Below are 7,869 nucleotides of genomic sequence, written 5' to 3'. Positions count from 1 at the left end.
ACAGCGCACATGGAAAGAGCATAAGAAAAAAACAAGTACAATGCTACAGAATTGCGGTGTAAAGGAGTACAGAAGGTACTTTCAAAATGCCCATGTAAATGCTTAAAGGGGCCATGTAGACAAAACAAGTTTCGTTCACTCGAAAGATTGCCTCGGTAAAATCCTACTAATACCACTTCGCACAAATAAGCTCTGTAATTAGGAAGAAAAAAATCCTGGGCCATCTCCACTAACGTCAAATTTGGGGATGGGCGAAGCATGCAGTGGAAGTAAGAGGTATACAGCTTTGCTGGAAAAGTCTTTGAAGCACGGAGCGTATTTAGCGCGAGGCATTGGAAAACAAGTGTCCCGGTGTTTTAGTACCATGACTACATGAGACGACGCCGCTAAGAGGCTTCGCTCCTATAAGGGAAGGGCCCACTCGCTCATTTCCCACAAGAGAACCTGTGATGTCATTTGTGCCAGCTCTGCAATTGGCTGAGGGAATCAAAAGCAAACGTAAATTAGGCAGGGCTTTTTATAAGCTTGCCGAACGAGCTACTTTCGCTTACAATTAGGGCACATTCTTTTTACAGCAGTAAGAATGGTGGGGTAAACAGCGGAAGGTAGGAAATTACACGTAAACCCAGCAGTACTGATGCCTACTGCTGTTGGTACTGCGCGCACCATGCATGTTTTAGCTGCACAGCACTGTGGTTATATGGGGTTGTCTGAGACGACACTGGCCGGGTGGCGTAAGCAACTGTGTCTTACGTGACCGTATTTGTCGAGTGAACACCATGTTTGATGAAACGATTATGTTCTACCTTAACAAAAACAAGCCAGGTACAAATACGGTCAAAATAAAGCAAAGGCACTAAACGGCAACCGTTTTCTGCCTTCTGCCTAGATGGTAGCGGCATCTAGGTTGACTAACGGGAAACAAGGAAACAGTAACTTGAAGACGAATTCATGTGATGTCATTGCATATGTCATGAAAACGCATGATTTGGTGGGAGAATCAAAATTTCAACCTAAATTGGCTAACTTCTCAGTGAATAAAGCATTGTTTGCTTACTGACAAGCACTGGGGGCACGGTAAAACATGAAATCTTTCAAATAATTTTGTCAGCATGGTCCCTTCATGTTTAAAAGTGCTGAGCTTGGGAACTGTAACAATGCCCCCTTGACCCCCTTTATAACCTACACGGAGCTCTGGCACGGGCAACTACACATTTGAAGGTGAGAATGGAACAAGGTATTCGTCAAGGGCTGGTGGGTCCAAATTAAAGTACATGCTAACTTGGCTACAGTAACCTGTGATGTCATTTGTGCCAGCTCGGCATGCACAGCCTGGAAATAGCAATGATAGCAATTGTCTGAGGAGCCCCATTTTCAATCACAATAATTCTTGCATCTGATTGCCTGGGTGTGGATCCGCAACTTGCCAGTTCATTTTAAGCAGAATAAGCCATGAGCACGCTTGCAGTAATCTGATCTAAAATGCATGCATATCGGTTGGCATAGCGTGGCACTTTGGTAAAAGCACTTCGTACTTTGGTAAAGTTAGAATGTATGTGCATTTGCCAGGAGTGTGGCGACCTTGTACATGCGCCCAACATTTTGCCTGCTCATTTTTTGATTCTTGTGAAAATCAACAAATGCAAATTCCGCTGCCACCTTCCCAAAACCCCATTCCACCGCCAGGCGGACAGCACTCATGCGCTTATTAAACCAGGCTTCATGGGGCTGCAGGCTGGCACCTCCAAAGGGCTTGTACAGCAGCGGCCGGAGAGGGTATGCGGGATCGCCATAAATGACATATGGGTGACCCATCGTGACCTTTTCCAGGTTGTCATAGAGGCGGGTCTCCCCAAGGATTCCTGAAATACAGAAGCCAGTACAAAAGGCCAGTAACACAAACGCAAGCACAATGCAAAATCATGTGTTAAGATGTAATTTGGTCGGCTTGTACCTGTCCTGAATGGCTTGAACGGTGCATATTAACTTTCGTATCTAAAATACTTTTCTTGTCACAACTTGCATCTTAGGGTACCTAACACACGGGCTCAGAAAAAATGTGGAGCTGTTTTTTTGCCTTTACCAATAAACTGGGTGGAAGCCTGCTTTCTGTTTTTCATTGACTAGTGCATGTGCAGTTTATTGACCCGAAATGAACAGCTCTTATATTTTTTTCACTACCTGAATGGTATAGCTGCTCACTGCCAGGCTTTACGAAGTGTACTTATCATTCGTTGATGCACCTTTTGGCTACTGACAAGCCTTCCCGACTTCAAGCCTGGCACGCAGGAATTTTTTTCCTTAGCAAAAGCTGCAATAAGGAGGGGTGGCTTTAATCTTAAAGGTAAACTAAAATGGAGAGTTGAGCTAGTTGGTGAACATGCATCGTTGAAAATTAAGTTCGCGCTTAATTTTCAACGATGCATGCTCACCAAGTAGCAAAAAGTGCTTAGGCCCCCCCACCATCTGCTTGCCAGCTTGTGGAAACAGCAGTACTGTGCAAATTGGGAGGGGGAAATACTGAGTTTGTACGGTTAAAAATATGTATCTTGTAGGTGTATTGGAGATAAGTGAGTTACTAAAGGCTAGTAAGATGAACAAAGTTAGTTTATTTTCATGGCCCCTGTAACGAAAGTCCCAACCATGTTCACCCGCGTCATGTCGCCACCCCCTGAAGGGCCCATCCAGTTGACAAATTATGCCGTTCGGGCACATCACTGCCTGGTACTTGTGCACATGGCACCTCTTGTGGCCTGAAAGGTGTTCCTGTTGCTCCTCCGTTGGCCGACAAATTCGGCGGGCTGTTCCGTCGACAAATACCCAGCAGTTCTTGAGGGGGGCACCTTTGGCATGCACAGCCTGGAAATAGCAATGATAGCAATTGTCTGAGGAGCCCCATTTTCAATCGCAATAATTCTTGCATCTGCTCGCCTGGGTGTGGATCCGCAACTTGCCAGTTCATTTTAAGCAGAATAAGCCATGAGCACGCTTGCAGTCATCATCATCATCACCAGCCTGTCTACGCCCACTGCAGGGCAAAGGCCTCTCCCATTATTCTCCAATTACCTCGGTCCTGTGCCAACTGTGACCAATTTATCCTCGCAAACTTCTTGATCTCATCTGCCCATCTAACTTTCTGCCGCCCCCTGCAGCGCTTGCCTTCTCTAGGGATCCACTCTGTTACCCTTAATGACCAGCGGTTATCTTGCCTTCGCATTACATGCCCTGCCCAAGTCCATTTCTTCTTCTTAATTTCTACTAATATGTCTTTAACACCAGTTTGCTCCCTGACCCACTCCGCTCTCTTCTTGTCCCTTAATGTTACACCTATCATTATCCGCTCCATTGCCCGCTGAGTCGTTCTCAATTTAAGTTGAACCTTCTTAGTGAGCCTCCAAGTTTCTGCCCCGTAGGTGAGTACCGGTAAGATGCAGCTGTCATACACTTTCTTCTTCAACGACAATGGTAGGCTGCTATTCATTATCTGATAATGTCTGCCATATGCACCCCACCCCATTCTGATCCTTCTAATTATCTCTGCCTCATGGTTGGGATCTGGGGTCACAACTTGGCCTAAGTATATATATTCGCTTACCACTTCCACTGCCTCGCCATCTATCACAAACTGCTGTGCTGTCCCGAGGTTATTGATCATTACTTTAGTTTTCTGCATATTAATTTTCAGGCCCACGGTTCTACTCTGTTCGCCCAGTGCTGAAAGCATGCTTTGCAATTCGTCCCCCGAGTTACTTAGCAAGGCAACGTCATCAGCAAATCTGAGGTTACTGAGGTATTCTCCATTAACCCTTACTCCCACCTGTTCCCAATCCAACGTTCTGAATACTTCTTGTAAGCATGCTGTGAATAACATTGGAGAGATTGTGTCTCCTTGTCTGACACCCTTCCTTATAGGTATTTTACTGCTCTCCTTATGGAGGATGATGGTAGCTGTAGACCCATTATAGATATCCTCTAGTATTCTTACATAATGCTCATCTACCCCCTGGTTGCGTAATGCCTGAATGACTGCTAGGGTTTCGACCGAGTCAAATGCTTTCTCATAATCTATGAAGGCTATATATAGGGGTTGAGTATACTCAGCGCACTTCTCTATCACCTGATTGATCGTGTGAATATGGTCCATTGTTGAATAACCTTTACGGAACCCTGCTTGTTCTCTAGGTTGACTGAAATCTAAGGTTGCAGAGATTCGGTTAGCGATTACCTTGGTAAATACCTTGTTGACGACTGACAGTAAGCTGATCGGCCTGTAGTTTTTCAAGTCCTTCATGTCGCCTTTCTTATGGATTAGGATGATGTTCGCGTTCTTCCAAGATTCCGGTACCATTGCGGTCATTAGGCATTGCGTATACAGGTTTGCCAGTTTTTCAAGTACAATTTCTCCGCCATCCTTCAAGAGGTCTGCTGTTATCTGATCCTCACCAGGTGCTTTACCCCCTTTCATTTCTTTCAAAGCCTTCCTTACTTCTTCGGTCGTTACTGGTGGGATGTCTATCTCCTCTGAACTACTGTCTCGTTCGGCATTATCCTGTATGTCCCGGCTACTGTACAGATCCCTATAGAACTCCTCGGCCACTGTGACTATTTTATCCCTATTTGTGATGACATTGCCTTGCTTATCCTTAAGTGCATACATCTGATTTTTCCCCACGCCAAGACGTCTCTTTACTGCTTTCAGGCTACCTCCGTTCTTTATAGCGTATTCCATCCTCTCCATATTATACTTCCGTATGTCAGCTGTCTTGCGCTTATTGATTAACTTCGAGAGCTCTGCTGGTTCTATTCTGTCAGCTGCGGCAGAGATTCTCATGGTTTGCCGTTTCCTGATTAGATCTTTCGTCTCCTCTGAAAGTTTACCAGTATCCTGTCTAGCCATAGTGCCCCCGACTTCTACTGCACACTCCGTGAGAATGCGTGTAAGGTTGTCGCTGGCTTCCTGTGTCGTAAGCTCGGCTTCCTCGTTAAGGGCGGAATATCGGTTCTGCAGCGCGATCCTGAATTCTTCTACTTTACGTCTTACTGTTTGCTCATTTATCGGCTTCTTTCGTACTAGCTTGTTGCGGTCCCTCCTCAACTCTAGCCTAATTCGAGATCTTACCATACGGTGGTCACTACACCTTACCCTTCCGAGCACTTCCACATCCTGCACAACGCCTGGGTGATCGCATAATATGAAGTCTATTTCATTTTTGTGCTCCCCATTCGGGCTCCTCCAGGTCCACTTCCGACTCTCCCGTTTACAGAAGAAGGTATTCATTATGCGTAGGTTATTCCGTTCTGCAAACTCAACTAGTAGGTCCCCCCTGCTATTTCTACAGCCCAGGCCATAGTTCCCAACTGCCTTGTCTCCAGCCTGATTCTTGCCTACTTTAGCATTGAAGTCCCCCATAACTACAGTATACTGCGTTTTTACTTTAGCCATTGCCGATTCCACATCTTCATAGAGGCGTTCCACTACTTGGTCGTCGTGGCTGGATGTGGGCGCGTAGCCCTGCACCACCTTGAGCTTGTACCTCTTATTGAGCCGAATTATAAGAGCTGTTACCCTTTCGTTAATGCTGTAGTATTCGTCTATGTTGCCAGCTATGCTTTTATTGACTTAGAGATCCCACTCCCATTTCTCTTCTGTCCTCTAGACCACGGTAACATAAGACGTGTCCATTTTTCAGCACCGTAAAGGCTTCGCCTGCCCTCCTAACCTCGCTAAGCCCTATTACATCCCATTTAATGCCCTCTAATTCCTCGAACAACACCTCGAGACTTGCTTCGCTAGATAAGGTTCGCACGTTAAACGTTGCCAGGTTAAGATTCCATTGGCGGCCTGTCCGGATCCAGGGATTCTTAGCACCCTCTGCTGCGTCACAGGTCTGACCGCCGCCGTGGTCAGTTGCTTCGCAGCCGCTGGGGACTGAGGGCCGAGGGTTAGTTGGCGTATTCATGGGAGGTTGTCGCCGGTACTGCACGAGGGTGGCCAATCCTGCTCTGGTGAGGGAGTGCATTACCGGCAATGGTCGCCGGGGTCAGGCCGCACCCCAAGCCCCTTTGTGGAATTCCATCAATACGCGGATTTTTTTTTAATCCGGTGGGAATTGTCCGGCACCGGGATTCGAACCACGGTCCTTCTGCACGCGAGGCGGGTGTTCTACCTCTACGCCATCGCTGCATCTACGCCATCGCCATCGCTGCATCTACCTCTACGCCATCGCTTGCAGTAATCTGATCTAAAATGCATGCATATCGGTTGGCACAGCGTGGCACTTTGGTAAAAGCACTTGGTACTTTGGTAAAGTTACCCTGTTGTAATGGGGGTTTACTCTAGCTTCTGTTGTCTCAAAGGCTTTCCTACGCAGGAGCATGAGAAAACTCTACTGGATTTCCCAAAGTTTAGTGCATAAATTTGTTAGATCAGTATTGCGTGGGATCTACCAACAGCATTGCGTGAAGTAAAATTAGACAAGTTGGTAAACTATCTGTGCAATATGTCTTTGAAAGTAATACAAGACGACAAAGCATGCTTAGTTTAAAACCGCAATTAGGCTGGCACACGCTACAGCCAAGAAAAAAAATTTTTGGCGAATATTGTTCGACAATATTTACTTACAAATTATGCTACCTCGTGACAAATATTTGTTTTGTCACATTACATGCCACTGTGACCCGACCACAATCACAAAGTGCATGGATATAGCTCAACTGATTTGCTAGAGTTATCTTCTATCGTACGACGCCCAGAGTAGAACGGTCTAGCTTCTTTTTTGGCATTTGGGGTTCGTGAAGGCATTGTAAAAACTGTCCAGGTGGAGATTGAAAAGTGCTGTCTTGTTTGTGTGGGCACTATATTTTTTGTGTATGCACCTCTCCACTGTAATGCCACAGACAGCGATGTAATCGTAATGCTTGTTTCGTTTGCACTGCGTGTTTTTTTATATGCGCCCCTCTTTTATATGCAACATATATTCTCACCTCGGAAAATCGCTCCAGGCTGTCCAAATTCAGCCACGTGTGTGTAGTCAGGCCGTAAAGCAGGTGCCCGAAGTGTATTCCACGTGTGCCAGAACTTGGTTCACCACACTCGAAATGACAGAAAGATGCCGGTTAAACATCATCTCCAGGTCGGCCAGTCGGTTCGGGTAGGCAAGACATCTCAAAGTCATACACAACGCCTCGCGTCCTGGCACCGGCACACGCTGCGCGCTCACGACCTTGTCAGGCATCATGAGGCAGGAATATAAATACTCCAAGTCCACTTTCTTGAACCTGAACGTGCGTTCAAATTCGGGGCTGTCTAGCCTTGCTACGTTGAGCAGTCCACGTGCTGCTAGATTGCGGCGCGGCTCCGGTTCCAGTTCCAACAAGTACGCATCCTCGATATCGCGCCAAGATAGACACCGCATCAACAGCAGATCTGAAAGGATGCTGCTGTATTGAGCCATAGCAGAAGGTGAACTCTAAACTGGAGCACAGCAGCTTAGCCAGAACACTCTGCTACAAGGCACTGCCATGACGGACTCGACGGCAGGAGATTGGCTTGGCTTGTGATAGGCTAGTCTGGCCTAGTCAGGAAACCGCCAACGGCTTCCTGGGCCTCAATTGACTATAAATAATGACTGAAAAAGCAAGCACTGCGAGAAATAAATGCTATTGATGGAATTCAACATATGTTCGACAAAAAAATGCTGGTATCATCATCATTTTGTGTCTGTTGCGTTAAAATTTCCGCACGCTAACCAGCGAAAAACGGTACGCTAAAATGCGTCTTACCGTTTTCACCGGTAAACGGAAACTCCCGCTCCCGGTAACACGGTAAACGGTAACGCAAATACGGTAACGATAGCAGATCGGAAAAAC

General features: G+C 46.4%; 1 pseudogene; it reads right to left on the bottom strand.

The window, feature by feature from the left end:
- Positions 1-1,373: 1,373 nt before the first annotated feature.
- Positions 1,374-7,454, bottom strand: LOC144166956 (uncharacterized; annotated as a pseudogene).
- Between the last annotated feature and the right edge of the window lie 415 nt (positions 7,455-7,869).

Source organism: Haemaphysalis longicornis, unplaced genomic scaffold (assembly GCF_048455015.1).
Source record: "Haemaphysalis longicornis isolate Haplotype H1 unplaced genomic scaffold, Haemaphysalis longicornis Haplotype H1 scaffold_2, whole genome shotgun sequence".
NCBI classification, from domain to species: Eukaryota; Metazoa; Arthropoda; class Arachnida; order Ixodida; family Ixodidae; genus Haemaphysalis; species Haemaphysalis longicornis.
This window is presented reverse-complemented; position numbering and strand designations above follow the sequence as displayed.